General features: G+C 41.7%; 1 protein-coding gene across 4 annotated transcripts in view; it reads right to left on the reverse strand.

The window, feature by feature from the left end:
• Window positions 1–23,413, reverse strand: part of PRKG1 (protein kinase cGMP-dependent 1) — a 543,168-nt gene that overhangs the window by 474,635 nt on the left and 45,120 nt on the right. The window contains exon 1 of one of the 4 annotated variants that reach the window (XM_068951110.1): window positions 22,120–22,186. The exons of the other annotated variants lie outside the window; for them this stretch is intronic. The gene's annotated coding sequence lies outside the window, so the exon portion shown is untranslated. Of the gene's footprint in view, window positions 1–22,119; window positions 22,187–23,413 lie in introns of those variants that run through there. 4 annotated transcript variants of the gene reach the window in all.

Genomic DNA, 23,413 nt, shown 5'->3' on the forward strand with positions numbered 1-23,413 from the left:
CAACTTCTTCTAGATTAAACAGTAATTCACACAAAATATTCAGTAATTCACACAAAATATTTCGGATAAATGAAATCTATCCCAGACACACTTATACATGAGTCTACATTTCAATACAAAAAGTACTGAAAACTCAAATACACACTCATGCCATCAGTAGGAAGTAATTTAAACAAGATACAGTTGTTTCACTAGTCCTTTTAATTTTTAAGAGTATTTATTTATTTTCCAATTCAAGTCTCTAATGGAGGTGACCTGCAAATAAGATAAACTTCCACTATTTGTAACAGAACAGACTTTTTCCAAATGACCCATTCTCAAGAAGAGTGCATTTTCATGAATATTTACTTTAACGTGAATTGATTGGCTCCTAACGTGAAGGGTCACTCAGAATAGAAAGCAGTTGTTGTCATCTTTACTCTCCAGAGCTAGGGAATCTGGCAACAAGCCATCACTATTTTTTCTGAGAAATTAATGATTAAATGCAATGGAGATACGATGAGCAATCTATAAAAAAAAAAAAGAAAGGCGGCACAATCCTCTCCAACACATCCCTTCCCAAATCAGTTTAAAAGTCCATCAAGGTAACGAATAAGGCAATAGTAGGAACAAGCTAATTCACCTAAGTCATGCAAAAAGCACCTTAAGTGTATTTTTGTTATTTTTGTATTATTTAGTTGCAAGAAAGATGCTTCTTAGAAGAAAAGCACATAAATGCCTGTTAAACTGCACATGCACCTCCTAATCCTTTACTGCGGGCTAGTCCAGTCCTCCAGCCAAATCAGACCCAGTAGATCTGTGTTGGCTGCTAACTACGCCAGCAAGCGAGCACCAACAGCTCACAAGCAGCAAAATGCTCCCAAAAATTCAGCCACACTTCCCACATCCAGCAGATAGGGGCTCAGCACAGACACTGCATCGCAGCTGTGCCAGAACAGGCTCGTATTAAGGTTTACTTTATTGCTACAGCCACAGTGAAATGCCGAATCTGGCCCAGCATTTTGCTCAAAGCCCTGTTGCTAACATCTGCTGGCTACTCAAATATGCATGAACGCAGAAAATCAAAATCTCGTCTTGCAGCAGATGCGATAAAACAGTTAGAAGTGTTATGCAGCCCTAGACAAGAAGGAAAGTTACTGCTGTAGTGGTTTGCAGCGTACGTAGACATATACCAAATCCTGTTACTCGGTAGTTTACATTTTATAAACAGTAGAGTTAATAGTAATCTCAGCCTCTTAACTCAATGCACACAAAACAAACCACACACACACACTCCGTGCTAGATTTGTACCTTCAGGCACAGACAATAAATATTAGAACAAAGTGCTAATCTTTGTCCCAAAAGGTCTTATTTCAACATTAGAAAAGCTGCCTGCTGACTTTAACAAAGGAAAAACTTAAGTGCAGATGGGAAAGTTACTGCGATATAGATCTATATAACATAGATCTAAGGAAGTTTTCAAGGATGCCTTCATATTTCTGTAACATACTGCACTGGTAGACATCAGTTTGCAAATGGAGCTTGTAAGAACCTTAGGTCGAAAGGAATCTACAGTAGCTATATGGGTACTGTTTTCCAGGCAATATACTATCGGGAACAGTTGATTTTAACAAAGCTGGACCAAGACAAAAAGAAACTGGAGTTGAGTTTTGACAATACTAACAGAACATTTGGGAACAGATCTGAATTTCCTGGTGTTTACAAGTGTAACACTGCAGCTACATACCAAAACCACCTTAAACTACCAGGCTGCGGAGGTAGCCTACTGGAGCAAAAACAGAAAATGAAAAGCAATGTATACAAACTTTTATGCTCAATACTCATGTAGGAAAAGAGATTTTTTCTAGAGCCTCCCCCATCAAGGGTAGGCAAACTACCACAAATGACCTAAAGCACTATATTTAGGAGGGAAAGATCTACAGAAGTTTGACCAAGTAGACACACAGTGCTTATTACCAGGGCTAAACTGTAAAGCACTAAAAGTGCAGCTCCCTGGCAGATAAGAACTCGTTATTTACTGATACTGCAAACACTGCTCAAAGCCATTACAATCAGTAGCATCTTCCATGCACTGTTTCATCAGTGCTGTAAAAATTCAAATTAGATTAAACGTAATGGATGTACATCCATTATATCTATTCATGAACTAAATCTAGCAAGTATATTTGTAGAAATTTTTTCCAAAATGCTACATTTTGGGGGAGCTTCCATATCAGTGCTCCTCCACACAGAATTCAGCTAATTTCAGTAAGAAATGTGGGAAAACTACTGCCTCTGATCCAGGATAGGCAATGCAAGAGTTCAGACAATTAATACAATCACCTGTTTACAATCCACACTTGTGTAACATTTAGAAGTATTTTCTTCTACAAAATGTGACCAAAAAAACAGTAGGCTACACATACATACCAAAAAAAGTGTTAAAAAAAGATTCTTAAGAATTTAAGTCACACGGAAAAAAGATTCTTAAGAATTTAAGTCACACGGAGACATGCCTCTATTTCATAAGAGGGCATCCATTCTAACACCACCAGCAAAGGCTGCAAGTTCCTAAAGGGTTTGGGAAAGCTCTCTCCTCATCCAAACTCATATTCACAAAGCATTTAACTATATTTTAAGCCTTTCCGTACTTAAAACATTATGCAAGAACAGAACATATACTGGCATGCTGCTCAGAAACAGGACCTCAACATATGAGTTCCCACTCTGGTTAACACCAAACCATTGGAGTTACCAAATATGAACTTTTTCCCCCCCTCCTTAAGCTGCTCAGCAAAACTAAAAGCCTATAACAGAAGGATACACGTTCAATCACTGAAAAAAAAATACTTAAAAAAGAATTTTAAGTGGCACTGAAACATAACTCCATTTCATGTTTATATTTTCACAAAAATTATTTATGAAAAGTCCACTACAGAAAGGTGGGGAGATTTTGTATTAAAGGCTAGCAGCATAATAACAAGAGTTTGCAAAACAGGACAGCATATACTTTTGGCCTGAGAGCAGTGCAATAGAAACTGTAGCTTTCTAGAGTATGTAATACTGGGTAATATCTTTACACGATTAAGCCTGTAAACAAATACGTGGATCCTCTTTTGAGGCTTGCATTACTCCTAGGAGCAGGATGGTGCAGAATGGCCTTGACCTTTCAGTGTTCTGGGTCTGGTTGGGACAGTAATGTCATTAATAGCTGAAGACTCTACATTATCCGTTTATTTTGGCTACAGATAAAGATCGTTTTAAAAGCTTCTTAAAGGGAATTTTAAATGTAACTCCTGAGAGTTATTCTGATCCCATTAACTGGAAATAAGAGTAGGGTTCAAGTCCAGGACTGAATAACAAAGGCCTTTTAATATACTTGATGATTTTCCAGCCAGTACTTGCTTTTCCTACAGCATACAACCCATGGTATACTTGTCTTCAAATTCCAAGAAGATAAAATTTGGGCAAGACCTTAAACATCTTCAGCCTAGACTGTTGCTTTGCAGTTGTTGGAAGACTATGTTCTTTAGAACAGTACATTGAAATTTTTTAAACTGACAGATTGATTCAAGACACAAGCAACACAAAGATCAACTGTGCCCTCAAAAGGAAAGAGAGAAAGGAGAAGAGAGAAAACTCCACAAAGAGAGAAAACTCCACATTTTCATCTTGCCTGTACTTAAATACTACTCTTACTTATGGAATAGAGAAGCTCTGTAACAAATGTGCTGACAGACAGCTCTAATTAGGATTTCTAAATAGATCCGTAAAAAATAGTTTGTTTACACTGTTGCTCATTATATTATATTTTAGCATCGACATTTAAAATGTGAAACAATTTAAGAAAAAAGTTAAATTCTTTCACCTACGCCAAAGTGTTGTTCATATAAAAATACTGTAAGTAAGTGATGGGGAGGGGGTTGCTAACTCTTGAATTTTAACATGTCTAACCCCACAGATCTTAATTTACCACTTTTTTTCTAGGCTAGTATTTTGCCTTCTACAAAAAACAGCTTTAGATACTGGAAACGTTGGCTCGCTCAGTAAGAAAAAGTTGGCTCTCGCCAACAGAATTTGCCTACTCTGAAATATCTGGCACCTCTGAGGAATTCCCACACGAGCTACATTGGGAAGCCACTACCAATACCTTTGAACAGGATAGATCAGCTACTTACTTAATTGAAGCAAACAGTCGCCAGACGTACAAGCTTTGGCCAGTTAATTATAGGCTAAAACATATAGCAAGGTCATGGTGAAGGAGGAATGGGACCTCTCCAAGAGGCAGCTACACGCCTGGCATAAAAAACTTTTTTTTTTTTAAACTCCCCCAACAAACACGTTGCTGTGTTTGATGCACACATCCAGTGTGACTGAGCTGGAGACTTTTCAAGCTAATAAAAATAGAGGAAAAAAACCACACACCCATATGTCACCATGCCAAGGGTTCCAGAGACCCTCTGAACTCTTCCACTTCATTTCCACCAGCAGGGTTCATTATGAAGATCGAGTAGCAGAGATGCAGACAACACATCTGGAAGGTCACAATAATGTATCTAGAAAGACCCGCCTATTTTAAGGCAAGAGTTTCTTCAGCAGTCAACAAATTATCCACATACACTTCTAGTCTTGGCAATTCCTAAGCAGTAAACCCTGAATGGAGGCAGGTATGAGGGGTCCAACTAAATGGCACCTAAAACGGTTCTCCAAAGTCTGTTAGACTCTTTTGAGGTCTGCATCACTTCATAGTGATAAATGAACATGTGGACAGAGAACTGCATTCAGATGCCCTGGAGAAGAAAGTTACTGATAGCAGTTACGGAGATGGACTTCATCTTGGTGAAATAAGCAGGAAATCTGCCAAGTGGATGATAACCTAATTTAAATAGATGTAGAAATCCAATTAGAGCTCCTCTGAGCAAAGGCAGCTCATTCTTGTCTCTTGGATTAGAGGCTACAAACATTTTGCAATCTTTTCTAAATGGACTGTTGCCTAGGCAAAATGAATGAGCTCTGCAAAAGCACTTTTTCCCTCCTCAGCAGAAGAGCACCAGAAGTGAACAGCATCATGCTAGTGTAAATATAAAGTTGCTTCCAGTTTAAGTTTAGGATGTGATTTCACAAATGTGACTTCTGAGAGAAGATTAGAGATTCAGTAGTCGATTACCCCGATTCAGCTAACCCTTCTGATGGATGTTACTGTCACTACAAAAGTTGCTTTGGTCCTTCTGCTTGGCTGCTGCTGCCTGGAGAAGTCCCCAGTTCCAGTGCTACAGGTGTACAACAGCAGAACGCACTCATGTGAGGAATTCCTAGTTTCTGAATAACTGTTCTTAGGGATTTAAGGGAGAAATGCTTCATGCTTCTTTAAGAGTCAGGAGAAGATGAGCAGCCATGATTTGAGACAAATGTTTGAAAGCAGACGTATGGGATTACCTAAATAACATTTTCCCCTTGAGAGTCAAGGCAGAGGGATTTAAAGGCAAGTATTGCTGATGTATCTACTTTCCAAAAGGCTACTTCAGGATACAGTAAAACAGCAATCCTGAGTGAAGTCATGGGAGCACCATGTTGCAGACTACATCTAGTCTGATAATCACAGAATCATTTAGGTTGGAAGGGACCTCTCAAGATAAACCAGATTAGCTGGGCAAGCACCTCCAGTCAAACAGCAAACTCTAAACAACCTAAATACCAAGTCACACAGCTTGATAACATTTAAATAGAGAAAAAACTGTAGCAGAAAGAAAAGCAACAAGGCTGGGACTCCCAGCAGGAAGGGGCCACTGACTGTTTCTATCCAGTCACAGTCAGATCAGGGAGAGATTGTCATATCGGGAATATGATCTTCTAATTCTTATTCCCACTGCATGTGTATTGATCGCCTCTATCTCGCTGAGCTTTGAAGACTATCCAGACAGCAATTGCCTCATATAAGATGCTTTTTGTTCAGATGTACTTTTGCACTAATCTTGTTTTAGTAAGTCTATTAAGAATCCCATGCCATTATTTGTACTTCTGCCTTTGACTATAACCAAAGGCAAAATCCATCTAGTCCTAAACGCAGTACAAAAACACTATGCACAGATCTGAAGCAGAGGGACAGACTAAGGTGTTGCCTTTATTGAGGTGTGCTGCAGGTGGGACCGTGGCCTCACAGCCAGAGAGCGCCCAGCTATAAAGCAAACACGAGAGCAGCGTAAGGTGATTAACTTCAAAGAAGCAAATTTCTCTTAAAAGCTAACATGGTCCTATGCTTGGAAACTTGCAGCCTCAGGGCTGAGGCTCCAAAAAGTCTCAGGTTCTCTCATTTATTAGAAGGCAAGAGGAGATATGCTGGAAACTCAGAGAAGCTTCCCAAATTCCCACGACGTACACTGTTTAGAGACTACAGGGACAGCTAAATAGGCTGTTAAAGATTTCAGGTATTTCTTCCACAGCCACCTACAGATGGATTTCTTCAAATTGCTGCATATTAGACAAGTGCTAGGAACGTGTTACACTTACAAGTGATGACATTTTTCCTGGCAATCCTATCAAATTCCCAAGTCAAGAGTTCAATTGGCAATGAGCGTTGCCACTATAGCCCAAGTAGGAATGCAAGGAAGAAAGAAATCAAAAGAATAATTTTTGAGAGTAATACCAACAAATACTGCATCAGAAGAAGGGAACTGAAAGGCGGGCAAGGAAAAGACTATGCAATTTTAAGAGCTCTGGAAAACGGCCCTTCTTGGGTTGAATTAACTGTCCTCCTAGAGGTGTCACAGGAGGCTCGGGAGGGGCGGCAGAGCCAAGCACAGAGCATCCTGACCCTCTGGTCCCCACAGCACTCCACGCTACACGGAAGGTTCGGGGTGGCAGTATAGGTGTCCCTGTCACTTATGAATGGGTTCATAATTAACAGCCAGAAACAAATAACAAAGTTTGATATGTATCACCTGTAGCAATAACAATTAAGAACTAGCAATAACAACAATAGTAACAATATGTGATTTAATTAATCAATAACTATACATTCAACTCCATACAGAACATGGAGCAGGAGTAGTTACAATATTTCCAAGTACACACATATATATGCGCACACACGTGAGCTCAAATCAGTAAGGGGAAAGGTGCCTGCTGGTTACACCAGAGGGCACCGGGTGGGGGCAGGGACAGAAGAAGAGGGAAGGGATAAGCTGGCCACAGCTGGGGGGGGGGAGGGGGGGTGCTGCTTCAAGCCCAGGGGCTCCTAAGCCGGCCACAGCGTGCCACCACCGTGTGCGCTCCCAAGGTGAGCGGGCCACACTCAAGGCTCTGTGTCACTTCACTGACTGCTCCAGGGTGGGGTGGGGTGGGGTGGGGCGGGTGTACTCACATCTCCGCTGATGTCAGGGGCAGGGAGGGATCCCGCTGCCCGACCCAGCGTCCCAGGCCAGGGGCACGGCAGCGGTGGCTGCCCCGCAGCCCTCTGGGGAGAACAGCTTCACTGTGGGGGGAAAGAGCCTTGAAAGAGGCTGCCTGGCACCTTCTGGCCTCAAGAAAGGCCACCGAGGCTGCTTCTCCCCAGGTCACCTCAGCGACCTCAGCTCCTCCTCCCCTCTCCCCTCCCGGCCCCCTCACAAATACCCTCGGCTGGGCCCACGCCTGCCCCTTTTATACCCATCCCCTTTGGGCCTGCAGACACGTGATTGGTCGAACTGGCCCAGGCCCCGCTCTCGTTGGCCCGTCCCGACGCCCAACGAGAACGCGACCTGCTCGCCCAGGGCCGTGCAGCCCCGCCTTCCTTCTGGAAGGTTCCCCGTGATTGACAGGTAACGGGCGGTAGGGCACCTGTTGGCCCCAGCCCTGGTGCTACGCTGCGGCGGCGGCGGGAGGTTTCCGCGGGCTGACCAGGGTCACCGGCAGGACGGGGTGATCGACCCCGCGGACCCATCCTTCCGGGAAACCCATTCTCCTCACTCTTCCCCTAAACCAAACCTTCCGTGACAAGAGGATTTGAAGGTTTCTAGGAATCCCAGCCTGACTGTATATTAACAGGAGAAACACTATATTTCTTACAAACAGCGAGATATTTTTGCACAACCAGCATACTAGCCACCTGGCATTTTATGGCATCGCTGGTATTCAGGGAACACCAACAGAAATGGCACGTATTAAGGCAAAGGAAGGATACAGCAACGCAAGCTTACCGCCAAGGTAAAGCTGAGGAACAGCATGCTCAACGGGGAAATAATTCCTCTGAGCAAGTTTTGGAGAACCGTAACTTACTGGTGTTACAGCTTTGCAGGAGGGCAAGCCATGAGCCTGGTGTGAAAGATATTGAGTTGTTCCCAAGTGAAAGCTTGCCAGATCTCTACTCTTTACAAACGGTACTATTTCGAAGAGGAACAAGAGTGCTGCTTGCTTCTCGAGGACGGGCAGCAAGGTGCATTAAGCAGATTGCTGTTTTACCTCCTGTAGCACGGCAAGAAAGTAATTCCTGTAATAAAGCAGGAATGCTCAAGATTCATTCTGTTAAGCCTCGAGTGATGGAAAGCATACTTATTTGCCATCACAAGATGGTTTCTGCAGAAACAAGGCTCTGTTCTCAAAGACAGGGTGCATGAAGCGTAGCTGTAGCTTGTCACTGTCACATCAGGGGACGTGGGGAATTCCCTTTTCAAACCCTGCCAAAGCAAAGACTATGGGTAAACGTGGCATTGGATTATGATAATACAACATAACACAGGATAGACGCATACTGATTTGCTGGTAGGTAAATGTGTGAATGCATAAAGCAACAAAGATTTGAAAGCGCAAAGAATCACACGTTAGAGAACAGATCAAGAGTTGGCTTGAATCCTACAGAGAGGAACACAAGACAGTTTCAAAGGTATATGAAGGATTAAGTATTTAATCCTCAAGCCTCTGGGAGGGCAACCTCACAGATCTCAGCCTCGAGGGCTTAGAAAACTAACGTGCCATTATAAGCGCTGCTCTGGATCTGGAATTTGTTATATCAGGTGGAAGGAATCAAGGAGGACAAATGGAGAAGACACTTGGCCATCTGCTTCCCATGCTTTGACGTTCCTGCTAGAGTGGCAACAAGGACTCAGCCATAGATGTTTCTCCCAAAACATTTCTGACATGTGACGTGTGACCGACTGTGCTGTTTGAGTACTGATTTGCAACATATGCTAGGGCTATGGACAGTTATCGGTGCCCCTGCTCCCTACAAATTTTTTTGAAAAGTGCCAGTCTGCTGCCCAGGAGCTTCATAGAAAAACTGTTTTATTCAGAGGAAGGCTCTTAACAGGAGCACAGGAGAAAGCAAATAACTCAAGGCCGAGAACTGTGACAGAGAAGATAGAGTTGGAAGAGGGCACAGAATTAAATTATATTTAGCTGCATCATATGATCAGAAGAGTAAGTTAGCTCACATGCCTAATTTACCCTATGTGTATTTTCCTTTCCGTGCATTACTGTATTGACTCTGCTTTCAAACACCCTTTCCTTTTATCTTGCCCTCACCCATCTTCAAAATTGGAAATGGTTGCTCCTATTGCAATAACTAGATCATCTTCCTTGAGCAGAAAGCTAGAGCTGCAGGCCAGGAGTGCAAGGTCTGAAGGAAGACACAGCAGGCTTGGAAGAGGAGCCAGAAGGAGTCAGAGGAGCCCTCAGGGTTTATCTCAGAAGAATAGAAGAGCAGAGGTACTTGTATTATTAGATCTAGTGGAAAAGAGGAAAAAAGCACCCTCACAAGAAGAACAGTAAATCAATGCATCACAGTTATGAAAAGGAAACAGTGGTCTTTCACATACTGCACAGGTGGTTCTGTAGGGAAACAGCTACAGCTTCCTCCATCCCAAATATTGTACCTGGTTTGGGAATGTAGTGTTTGCTTTGCTTTTGAACAGCACCACGACAATCCTGCCATATTTTGAGGTTCCCCTCCACAATCCACACACTGCATTTAGGAAATATTCATATGAATAAACAGAAAGAGAGAGAAAACAAGAGGAAAAAAAGTATGCATGCTAAAGGGCTGAATTATTTTTATATAGGAAACAAACTCCTGAAGGAGGCAGAAGTAATTTTAAATCCTGTTTAACCCTGACCTGAAGAAGCGTTACTTAATACCAAAGACATTTAATTGCGTCTTTAAAGACGTTCTGGCACTTCTTTGCCTCAAAGTCAAAAGCAAACACAAGCTGTTTGTCTATAAATTAATATATCACATATTCATGAGCAGAATATGTTTAAAGAGACCAACCCATGTTAAACCAATGGAAAATGAAAGTAACTGAAGTTGAAACTCCAGAAAAAGAGAGAAAAACAAAAAGCAAAGCACATACCTGCTCTCTTTAGTGAGTTTACAGAACAAAAACATACAAATCTTTGATGGGAATGAACAAACAGCACAACTTTCACTTCAATATTTTTATCTAAATTCAGCCTATTATTTCCCTTTCACTAGCAGACAGCAACAGCAGCCAGAGCCAGAAAGAAAACTCCATGACAATACCGAGAAACAGCAGCCGATCTCTAAGCACAGCATCTGAAAGACATAGATATTATTGTTTGGTTGTCCAGAGACCAGTACTTTTATGCCTTCTTTTATGGAAACTTTGAAACGCCTTTTATTTTCAGTGGACTTCAGATTATTTACCGACTGTGTAGGCCACCTACTGTGTCATGCAAGATTCACCTATCTTAAATGAAATTCTCCGCTCACCTACAAATTCTTTTAGCTAGCGATGACACACAGACAGGACTTTGGAAATACACTTTGATTTTACCTATGTCCCTATGGGACTGACTCACGCTAAAAATGACAGTTCTTGGAGTTTGTCCGTTATGAAACACAGGACATCCACCTCTTGCAAGTAAAGTAACTGCTTTGTTTTGCTTGCTTCTTACAATAACATTATCAGCTATTTATTCATCTTTAATCCTGGTGTCCTTTAAGAGAGGTGTTTGCAAAAGCATTAGGTGCAGTGCTCCTAAACTGACGCTAAAAGGGATGTAGGGGTTTGGCTTCCCCTGTTTTTCTTTCTCTACGCTATATGGTTTTAGTAGTTGGTGACAAATTTTACAAGGTGCTCAACAAGTTCAAGTAACTTCTTTCTGGGAAAGGAGAAGTACCATGCGAGCCACAGTAACTTGTAGCTCATTTCAACGATACGGAATTTGCCAGTTTTAGAAAATAAATCAGAACAAAAAGCCTAAATAATCACAGAATCAAAAAATAGCGCAGGCTGGAAGGGACCTCCAGAGGTCAAATGCAAGCTTTGATGTTGGACCTGTGGCCCCAATGGTTGTTTTGGGGCCTTGGCTTGTCAAATCCTGAGCATCAAGTCCTGAGCGTGTCTGCGATATCAGAACAAACACATCAAAACATATCAGTGCTGGTTTGTATTAGGTGCAGACAGGATGTCCTGGACTAAGTCACTACTTGGTGTTTGATAAAACCTTACACTGATTAGATAAAAGCCTGTAACACATTCATATGAGCATCGTGCTGAAACCAAAGACAAGAGGCCTTAGAAATACAACAGTCAGTTTTCATCAGCTGCTCTTACATATACGTATTTGCATTTTTTTGCTAGTGCTCTGAGAAAGCTGGTATATAATATACAGGGCCATTCTGTCCAAGCCCTACTTGGAAAATTGCCTTTCTGGTCAAGGAATAAAATCTAAAAATTGCTGTATATGGTGAAAAATAAACCTGCAAGCTAGTTTATGGGTCTTTTTCCAATAGAGATACAATGCTATTCTATTTATAAAGGGCAAGTAAATCATATGCGGTCTGCAGAGCTTCAACATCTCTGTATTATTAAACTAGATTACTTTTATATTTAACCCTTTTCAGCAGCTGTAGATGGCCCCTCTTGGAAAAAAAAATAGAATATTTTTTGCCCCTTCAAACTTAATTGAGGTATGTACACAATTTTGCATGCACTGAAGGAAACAAAACAATGAATGTTTGCTCTTTAAATTACAGATCTTTTTGAAACACTAACACTTAAACAGGTTGTTTGGATAAGCCAGTTAAAAATCCTGTTCAGCTACAGAGTATTTTTAGTAAAAAGAAATCTTTGCGTTATTTGTGGGAAAAAAAAATAAACTGTAAAAGACAAAGGGCTGGTAGGAGTGGGTTAAATAGAGTTCAGCATGCTTAACCTAGGATCCTGGGGCAAAAATTTCTGTCTTCAACCATGGTCCAATAATGGGCATTATGCCCCATTGATCAATATTTTCATACTAATTATTGAAGAGGTCAGACAATGATCCAACAACATTAAGCTGTCAATGCTATTATCTTAAGTCTTTCTTGATTTTGTTAGAAGCTAGAATTTCATTTAATCTTTACCCAATGAACCACAACTTCAACATAAACAAGTTTTATAACCATACTGATGATTTTGCCACTGTAAAAATACACAGAGACATCTGCATAAGACCACTTATGCTGTGCAACTAATAGCACTTAAGGAGATGCTGGCACTCCAAAAAGCCCTTCCAGGACCCTGAGAAATAAAGCAAATGAATAAGGAAACATAGAAAACCCATCTAAACCAATCTCAGTTACATCATTTCATGTTAGATGCTGTGACTGGCTTTGATTGAAACCATGATACAATTAAAAAAAAAAAAAAAACTCTCAACTGACCCTGGTCAGGCAATTAAAATTGTCGTGACATTTCATCTTTGATGTTCTCCTACCACTGTCTCCAAAATCCAATGACTGCGCAAGAGCTGAGGACTTCTGCCAGGTCCTGTGCTATGGAAGCAGCATCCAAGAACAAGAACACAACCGAAAATTTGGTAGAGGAAGATATCTCCCTGAGTTTCAGCTCTACAGTTACTGGATTTTTCTCCCAAGCAGTAAAGAGAAGTCTGTAGAGACTCTTGCCAGGTCACGAAGAACAAAGAAGGGACAGACGAATTACTACTTGCAGGTGCTCTAATTTCGTTTTTTGCACAGTTACGCACAGCACACCCAGCTAGAAGTTAAGCAGCAGAAATCCCAAGTGACCAGCTATCCTTTCCAAGAATCGAGTTAGGGTCCACATAGCTTTTAGACTAGGAAAAAACAAAACAAAATAAAAAACAACAAAAAATACCAAACATTTTAACTACTCAAAACTACCAGTTGTTCACCTTCCTGAGATCTCTAATAGCAATGAAGTCAGTTTTAGAGATTCTAGCCTACTCTCAGGTTAGTAGAAAAAGAAGAACCCTACACAAATCTGTCATTAACCACTATCTGTATTAAGTACTGCTCTTTAAATGGAAACTTGGGAAACGAAGTTTGTCCTGGGGGAGGGGAGGGGAAATAAATGCCTATCAATTGAGAGCTTGATGGATAAATGAACACTGGAATTTTAAGTTTCCTATGTTTTTGTTCAAGACCCAGCCTTGTAGTTTGCAGCTTAATTAGCTATGAAGCCCAACTTCCAATTGCCAAGTACTTATGCTTGCAAAGGAACTATAGCCAACACTGGGATGGAAAAATCAAAACTTTACAAGTGCAAGTTAATCAGCGTTGGAAGCCAGCTAGATCCAAGTCTGCAATGCTGGGACAGACTGAAGCTTGCTCTGCTGGCCAGAATTTTCTTCCTCTAAGATAGTAAGTACACTGGACATCCAGGCTGCCCAAACTTTTGTAAGTTGGGAGAAAAAGAAGAAAACAAAAAACAAAAACATGCAGCTTATGAACAACACAAGTATGTGTGCGAAAAGAAAAAAATTAAACTAATAAAATAACTTCATACGGCACTCAGGCCGCCTTTAAGGTTGCAAGAAGCATTTTATGTGGGCATATGAAACCTTTTTCTTCAAACACGATGTAACAGTTGCAGCTCTGAGGACTCCCTGTCCTCATCTCTCCTGGCAGAATATTACACTACTTGTTTTTAATAAAATAAAATAAAATACTTATGCACTGATGAACAAGTAGAGCTAACCATACAATCACTGCTGAGAGTTCTGCGGGGAAAAAAGCCTGTTGGAAAGTAAAAATTCACAAGTGATATCAAATACAACAACTATAAGAGAAGATATAAGAGAAGATGTTTATTTTTTAGCCTATACCCCTTGGTCATAGCGTATGTGGGGCGGGGGGTTGTCTGATTTTTAAGTAGTACCTGTATTGTAAAGTGGAACATCCTATGGATGTAGATGTGATGAAGGACTGCAGAGTGAGAACAAGACTGAACGCAGGGACCATATACATAAAAGCTTATCTTTTTAGATTTTCAGCTGTAACAGATCTCCTTTCCTTACCCATCAGAATTACTCTTTTTGCAAAGAACAGAAGCCATGAACAAGCAAGGCATTTGCAGACAGCATATAAAGTTGCTTTGGGGGTGTGAGGGGGAGGGTCAAAAGCAGAAATCTGTTTATCCGACACCTAAATATAGCCCAGTTAACGCAGCGAACATTTTTTCCCCTACTACGCGCTATTTTGCCTATATTTAGCTGTTGCAAGGAACCAGCTGTAGTATCACCATCTTATTACTTTTTCTTTTTGTTCCCCAGAACAAATCTCTGCTGAAAGCAACCGTGACCACTCTCCTGAGTCTTGCAGATAAAATGAAGTTTTCAGCTGAAGCACCAGCAGTAGGATGGATCCTTAACCTTAGCCTCTGTATGAAGCAGCTCTTCTCAGACACGCTCGGCAATGTGGAAACGTCACTAGGCTGCTCCGCGAGAAGGGCCACACGTCGATTAGTTGTTTCATTCAACAAGGCGGAGGCCAGCAAAAGTTGCATTTTGAACAGAAGCTTTTTCAAGCGGTAAACAAACAAAAAAGTCAGCATTTAGATATTCTTGTTTAAGTAGCATTATAGCTCACCAAAGTATTATTTTGGGGTTTCGGTTTTTGAAATGATCACATACCAGCACACCTGTAGCAATGCATGTGGGAAAGAAGTATTTTTCTTTTCATTGAAAACTACTGTGCATGCATCTTGTTACACAGAATGATTTTTTTCTCCCCTCTAATCGCTTAAACCAAAGCTTGCCTAATAAAGTCTTACCATACAGACAGACATCTGTCAGCGTGGCATCTGATTTACCTCTTGAGATGAGTGCAGAGAGGCACAGCTAGACGACCGATTTAACTCCTCAGAATTCCTTATTGCAAAACAGATATATTTTTGAAAAGCTTATGCCACAGGCAAAAGGATAGCTTTTTACTCGAGGAGAAAATAATATATTCTACAGTTTTTTCCAATGCTTTCACACTAATTTGCTGGGGTAGCTGTCTTTTCTTCTCAAAATATGTACTGCAGAAAAGTGCACTTGAGTCTACAAAGCAAGCCTGAGAAAATGGTATCAGGGCATTCAATGGCTGTGTCGGAGCAATCTCAGTATCGCCAATACAAATAGACAAAAAATAGACTTTTGGGTCTTCTGAAAGCATGCAGAGCACAAGAAAGGTTTAAAAGAAGCAGAAGATGTTGGTGGAAAGAAGAAAACCTGTACAGCAGCATAGGTACGGTAGACATAGATAGCACTGTCGTCTCCCAAGAATACACCTAGAGGAATGACGAGTGATGTCCAGGCGCTAAGAATTTAGCAGCCTTGACTGCTGCCTTGTCTATCTCTTGGTGACCTAAGAGATTTTATGTCAGATGAGAGATACTTGCAATTCAGAGTGTGATGACCCCTCTTATATCTCACATTTTGTATCAGGAAGTCAAGGGGAGATCCGGGACAGCTCTGAAAGAGTTACAGAGCAAACAACTTAACATCAAGTTAGGCCTTTTGGGGTATCAGTATCGCATTCTTAAATTAAACTGCCGAAAATTCCACTGAGGAGCTTGGAAAAGTGTGGAATATTATCTCCCTATGATATCATTTCTTCACTGCTAAGTCAAAAGTTACTTGAAAAAAAAAAAAATCCAAGCACTACTTGGGAACTAAAATCTAAGCCTTATAAGGCTCCTCCAACATCTATTAAAACTTCGTATATCTTTAAAGATCCTGCCTTCTCAATACGTTACACAAATATCTATGTTCCGTGTAGTCGTCTTGATCATCCTGAGACTTCGGCTCTGTTTCAGTACATAAGCCAGGTTGTTTCAACCTCTACTTCCAAACCCAATGCAAGCAGTATGTAAATTTACAATGCTTTACATTTTTGTGACATACGCATTCATTTTGCACCAATTTAGCTCTGGAAGATTATTAGGTTATATCTAAACAGCGGCCTTCTTCAGAACTAGCCTTGCAGTCAAGTAAAATTCTTGTGGCCCTCAGATTCAGCAAGCTCAATCAAATAGTGTGCCTCTGATTTATAACATCTGTCCAGAAACTGCCTCCAAAATTTTTTGCTTTGGAAAAAAATTTAAGAAACAGAGACAGGCTCATTTGGATTAAACTTGAAATAAAGGAGGGGAAGGAAAAAAAAAAAAAAAGTCCTCTAGCTCATGGATGGAATTTCTGGTCAAAACCAAAGAGAGAAAAAAGAGCCACCATACTCTAGAGTAAAGCCTCTACTTATTTGAGTGACATGGAGTAACATTCCTGCTTTGCCCAATTTCAACCAGGTTTCCCAGGAATTCATCCTTGTTATGTTGATGGGGCTGCCTCATTCCCTGTAGGAGCTTTTCCACTTGTATCTGTAAATACAGGGATAATACCTCAACCTGGGTCTATACCTGCCAAGTGAGGCTCCAAATATCAGGCTAATGGCTCTCTGCTTGAGCTCTGTTTGGCTTTCTATTAAAAAAAAAAAAAAAAAAAAAAAACCAGCTGTGTCTATGCCAGACTAATGGCATGAAATTAAAAAGAGTTGGGATCTGCTGGATGATGATTCTTTTAGACTTGCTTTGCCTAAAAAACAGTAACAGTCATCCTTATACCCAGTCTGAAGGAAAAAAGGAAGCAGAAAGCTTTGGGATTTAGGAGGGAAGAGATCTCATTTGCTCCCAGTCGTGGACAACACATGCTTGTGAAGTACCTGCCATAGTGGCTGATGAGAAAATAATAACGCTTGCAAAGCAGAAGGTAGAGCAGCTGTTTTTGCACAATAGGAGCAGAGGTCAGGTCTGCCACCATATAGAGCCAAATGTCATTTCCCCAGTGCCTGGTACCTAACAAACAGTGGTGGTACATATAACGTACCCGAATTTGCAATTATGGGCTGATGCGCTATGGTATTCAGCTTTGCTGTGTCTGCAAAAGGCACTCCTTGATGGTGCATGCCCTCCTGCAGGCACATTAATAAATCTAGCAAATGAATAGAGGGAAGTAAGATGGATAGTTAGCATTCCCTTGTGACTCCACTAATGAAAGACTGCTGTGCTGCAATATAATACCCACCACGCAACAGAATACTGCGCCGTTGCCGAAAAGGGCCACATGAGCTCTTCCTGCCAACGCAAGCTGGCAGACTCAGTTAAGAAGCAACAAATACGAATTATACCACCCGTGTCCCTTCTCCAAAGCAGAAATACTACGAAAGTTCAAGTATATTGCCACAGCAACTAGTCTAACTTCAAGTGGCAAGTCAAAGCCTGCACCTTCCATTCCAGTATCGCAAGCAAAGCTCTGAACCAAGATAACGCCAAGTAAAAACAAAGAATCTGCCTTATTTAAGCTCTCCCACCATACTCATTATCATGGTATCTGAGTACATCTGTGTTTGGGTATACTGCTAATAAAGAAAAGCCATTGCTTCTCCACGCTTCATTTCTCTCATGTGCCTCGTAGACCTAGACTGCAACTGGGAAAATAGGAAGCAATCAAGTGTCTGATGAACAGGAGATCAGTTCTCCTCTTCACGTAACTGCCCTGTTATTAATAGGATTTTAAAAAAATGCAAAATGCAGAAGGAAAAAAAGCAATACACTCCGATTCAAGTAGTTTTTAAATACCTTTTTCCAGGTTAGACAAATAGTTGCATTTGAGCACTCGCACATACGTCATGCACGAGCATGAAAGTACATACACACAGAGCCCATTTCTAACTGAGCTCTAGCCTGCTATTTTATGGCTGTATACTTCCTGCCACAGTGAGGCTATATTCTTGCTTGGTCCATAGGCATGACCGCAATAAGGGTAAGTAATAATAAAAGGTGATATGCAGCCTTCCAGAGCTGGAGAAACACTTCATCAAACAGAACACAAAGACGTACTGAATAATTGCAGAATGACACTGTCACTGCATTGCCTATATCATGACATTTTGTCAATACAACTCAGTGCCATTATCACTTACTGCACTGACACAAAACCAGCCAGCCGCTCTTTGGCTTCGCGTCCTTTTCAGCGGTAGTTCTTTAGGGCAGAGGATGTGCATTATCTGTCTTGGGGCTGAGCAAAGCAAGGTCTAGGCAGTCGACTTGATAGAATTGCTGTTGGCCTGTAACAGGGAGGCCTGTGGAACGTCACATCTGATCAGTCGCAAGCAGACTGATCTTGTACAAACTGGCATGCTGGACTGTCAGGGGGTGAAGAAAAAGTATATCAAGCCTCCACGACTATTATATGCTACAGTCGCTGGAAACTCTCTCCCAATGTACAGTGGGAACAAGCCAGCTTTTTTCTTTTTCTTTTTTTAAGGAAAACGTAGAGTCTGGACCTTATCACATAGGAGAGCTCCAGTGAAGGAAGAGCTTTGAGGAAGGAAAGGGAAGAAGAGGGCAAAACATCCATAGGAAGTGAGAAAAATCTTGGAGAAGAAGGGGGAGCAGGAATAGAAATGAAGGAGAGATCCAGGGGATTAAGTAAGGAAGGCTAAGAAGAGAACGGGGAAGGAGATGATGGGGTGCACGGAGCCCTCTCCCTGGGAAGGGCAGTCTGCCCTGCCGTGGTGGGCAGCAAACGACAGCAGCAGTGGGAAGGCAGAGTGCTTTGGGAATGTAAAGCCAGGATACATGCTGCGAAGGGGACAGGGAGGACTCCCCCAGCACACACTGGGGAACCTGGAAGCAGAGACTAAGGGAGCAGACAGCGCATCCAGCAAGCTGGAAAAGTAGTACCATTTCCTTTGCCCTCCTCAACCCCCACCTTCATGACACTCAAACACACAATTCCTTTTCTCCTTCACTTGCCACCACAGGAAGAGAGAGCAAAGGAAACCCTACTGCTTTGTTTGCCTCTGCCAGCCTCCTCATCAAAACTCCCCTCTGCTGGGAAAAGGAGCCAATTTGCTCCACACCTCTCTGCAGGCTCCCATGCAGGTACCCAGCTCTGCCTAGCCAAGACAACAAAAGCAAGCCACTCTTACTGCAGGTGGGATCTCGATAACAGCTGCATTGAGCTACGCCACAAAAAAAAAAAAAAAAAAAAGTTATGCCTCATTTATCATGTCTCAAAATCATTTATCTGAATACTTGGCTCAAAAAAAACTTATAAAACACAGCAGTTCAGAAAAATGCACTTCCCTCAAATTTGACTGAGTTTCAACTACTGTTATGAAATTCCTGGGTAACCCCGTATAGAATTTCACTGCTTTAAATATCGAAACTTGAAGGCAGCCAGATGAACACTACTTCCACTGTGCTCCTCCATTTTCTTTAATTAACGGAATTTCTCAGATTTAAGACCTACGATTTTCAAAGCATCTCTATAGCTATTCAGACGATGATTGTTTCAGAATCCCAGAATGGTTGAGGTTGGAAGGGACCTCTGGAGATCATCTGGTCCGACCCTCCTGCTCAGGCAGGGTTAGCTACAGCAGGCTGCCCAGGACCACGTCGAGTCAGATTTTGAACATCTCCAGGGATGCAGACTCCACAGCCTCTCTGGGCAACCTCTTCCAGTGACTGACCACCCTCACAGTGAAGAAGTGTTTTCTTGCGTTCAGACAAAACTTTCCGTGTTTCAGCTTGTGCCTGTTGCCTCTCATCCTGTCGCTGGGCACCGCTGAGAAGTGCCTGGCCCAATCCTCCCCTCAGATATTTTTACACATTGATGAGATCCCCCCGAGCCTTCTCTTCTCCAGGCTAAAGGGTCCCAGCTTTCTAAGGCTCTCCTCATACGAGCATGCTGCAGTCCCTTCATCTTTGTGGCTCTTTGCCACATGGAGACATAAAACAGTATTGGCCCCAATATCAACCCCTAGGGGACACCACTAGCGACCGGCCTCCAGCTGGTCTTCATGCTGCTGATGGCAACCCTCTGAGCCCCATTGTTCAGCCAGTTTTCAGTCCATCTCACTGACTACTTCTCTATCCCTCACTTCATCAGATTATCTATGAGGATGTTATTGTCAAAAGCCTTACTAAATTTGAGATAAGCAACATCCACTGCTCTCCCCTCATCCACCAAGCCAGTCAGCTCATCATAAATCCATGCTGACTACCCCTAGTCACCTTCCCGCCCTTCACGTGTCCAGAAATAGTATCCAGGATTACATGCTCCATCACCTTCCCATGGAGCGACATGAGGCTGACCATGAATGAGGTTTCAAACCAACATAAGCTTATTTAATGGCATTATTTGCATTACATTTGGTTTAACCACAGCTTCATTAAGTACCTGGCAATTGCCTTGATGTGCTGGTGTCTGAGTCATACAGCAATTGATTTCATTTGTTCAGAAACATTACCTGTCTCAAGAAAGTTATTTTCTTTGTTTAGCCTGTGGACTACAAAAACACTAATGAATTCCCCGCACCCAGTGGAATTTTGCAGAAAGTTCCCATCAGATAGGCAGTTCAAATAGTAATAAGCTCTGACAGGTCTTAGGGACCACGTTACACCAGGGGGCTAGGGGCAGGGATGTGATGGAAGTCTAAAGCCTTTGTCACATGTCACCAGTTATTTATTCTTTTGCTACCGAATCTGAATCACACTGACTGCCAAACAGCAGAAGCCAACAGCACTTTTAAATTCCCAGAGTCCAACCGATTTTGGAAAAAATTCTATATAAGCTACCAATATTAAGGTTTACTCATTCTGCATTTAAATAAAAGTCAAGTCTCATAGTATATTTATGTTAATGTAATACTCATGCATGCATCGATAAATATAGACATGCACATACACAGTTGTCATTACTTATTTGCCTTGAACCTAAAATATCATTTAACTACAAACATATGGCTATTTAAAAGACTATAGTCTCATTTTCAGTTGCCTCAGACAGCCACATTATGATTTCTTCTATTTGCGCAGATTACCCACCACCAGACTATTAAATAACTGAACAAGATAAGCTGGTCTGGCAGGGTATCTTTCCAATCTACTTCAAGTCTACACCACAGAGCTGTTCCAAGGCTTTCCTGACACAGTTTGTGTGTTTTAACAGGAAACACCTCCAACAAATATGCTCACAAATCGAATCGAAAAGGGAGTTGGAAGAAAAAAAAACAGCTCCAGACCCCCCTCCCCCCAAAAAGTTGCAGTATCACTAGGGGCTTTTTTTCAGTAATATATTCTGCTTCGAGATTGTTAGTAACAAACAAGCACTAAGTACAATCCAAATAATCCCAACTCCACTTGGCAATTTTAAAGTCTGGGAGCCCTTTTTTTGCTGATATACTTTGAAACCATGCACCAGTGTTCAAGTTTGGCTATATGTGATCGGGCACTAGTTTCCAAGGAAACCAGGGACTGCATGAACATTGTAAAAATGTAAGTCCTGCGCTTGCCGTTTCACAAGAGCACTGTAGCTATCTCCATGACACAAAGCCTTCAAGGGAGATGCCTACCAGTATTTCTAAAAGACCTTAACGCAATTTCAGACACTCAGCAGATCAGGAGATGCTGTACATACCCAAACAACTTTCACATCTGCAGCCCAGCCCTTTCTATAGATAATGCCCCTTTCTATAGACGTTCACAGAAGGAGAAAGGAATTATTTGACAGAAAGGAGGTGCAGGCTCCACCGTAGTAAATATTTTCCTTTTCCTGTTCTATCAGCCCTTCAAAGCAACAAAACAAGCTATTCAACCTGAATGGCATGGACTTCTCTGCCTGCACATACCCCCAAGAAAAAGCAAAACAGCAGCTGAAAGACATCTATACAAACATTCATCCTTTAGACAGTTACAAATACGAGTATTTTAGCATCAAAAGCCAAAAGCAAGGAACATCAGCAGAACAGGGAGTAAAGAGTATCATTCACAGCAGTAAATTGAGAATGATGTGGCATTCAAACCACCAACCCCTCCAGTTTAAAAAGCAGCTTCCAGTTAGCAAGGTCCCCTTACCTTAAGGAAAGGCTTGTATTACCTGACTTCTGAAATCTCAGAATCCCACAATATCTGTTCCAAAGCAGAAAAGCAAAGAAGCCGTTACCTATCAAGTCACTGTGCTTTTTCTAACTTTGTAAAAACATGCATCTAAGCAATTTCTTCCTTTGACTCATACATTGCGTCTGGTGCTTTGAGAGACAGTGTTTAGTAAAGGGCATGTAGTCCATTCTCCTTCTCTGGGGGTCAACAACACTGGTTGCTTCTAGCAGCTGACGACTCTGCACAAACCTGATGCCTCGGTTTGTGCTTCTACGTCAATTTATTTCCAACATTAGCACATTTTATTACTATTACTGATTTCTGATAGGTAAGATGCATATTGCATTTAGGAATACAAGACGCTAAAGCTTTCACAGCAAGCCTGGAGGGAAGGCATTCCTGTCCATAGCGCATTCACTTTCAGGAATATTGCTGAACTCAAGCGGGATTCTTGCCAAAAGCCTTAGACCTTGTTTCCTGCTGACACACTTAAAAACTCTCTACCAAGAGCATTCACCCAGTAATACAGACAAGAGGAGAAAAGCTAATTCTCTAGAAAGCCAATCTATGGAGATGTATTATAATTTAAAAAACAGTTTGTAAACTAACTGTTAAGCGCCTTTAGCTTGCTTTACACTTACTGTTTGTTAGGCTTATGGAATACTTCTGTTTTGCCCATAAGCAACATAAAAGTTTCAGTGCAATTTTGTTTAACAACTTACTATATTACATTAGGCTGCTAGAATGGATATCTGGAAGCAGCAGAAATTCATGGTAGCAACAACAACAAAAAACAACACACTTCAGAGACAACCCAGAAAAGCACTTGCCAATATAGAAAAATCTTTGTCCTCTGCATAATAACTAAATGCAGTTACTCCTTACCACAGTCCCTAATCAAAGGATGAGGAGGCTGAATTGTACAAAGAGTAAACCTATCAGCAATCTCACACATGCCACTTTACATTGCATTAAATGAGACATCAAGGTAGGAGTCACATATACCCTTATGCAGAGGAAAGCCCCATCCAACACCAGCGCAGCACTCCACCACTGCCAAATCAGACCTGCCAAAACAGAGTAAAATACCGTTTGACTGACATGAGTTCTCCACTATCCCCGACACACTTTGTGCAGAATTTGTGTCAGGAAACATATAACCCTTCACAATAAAAATGGGAGCCTGGGATGCCATGGGGCCTGCTCTCCAAGCTGCGGCAAGCTAGCTGGTTTCGCGACAGAAAAGGAGAGGAGATCGTTCACAAGGCAG

This window comes from Struthio camelus, chromosome 7 (genome assembly GCF_040807025.1).
Source record: "Struthio camelus isolate bStrCam1 chromosome 7, bStrCam1.hap1, whole genome shotgun sequence".
NCBI lineage: Eukaryota > Metazoa > Chordata > Aves > Struthioniformes > Struthionidae > Struthio > Struthio camelus.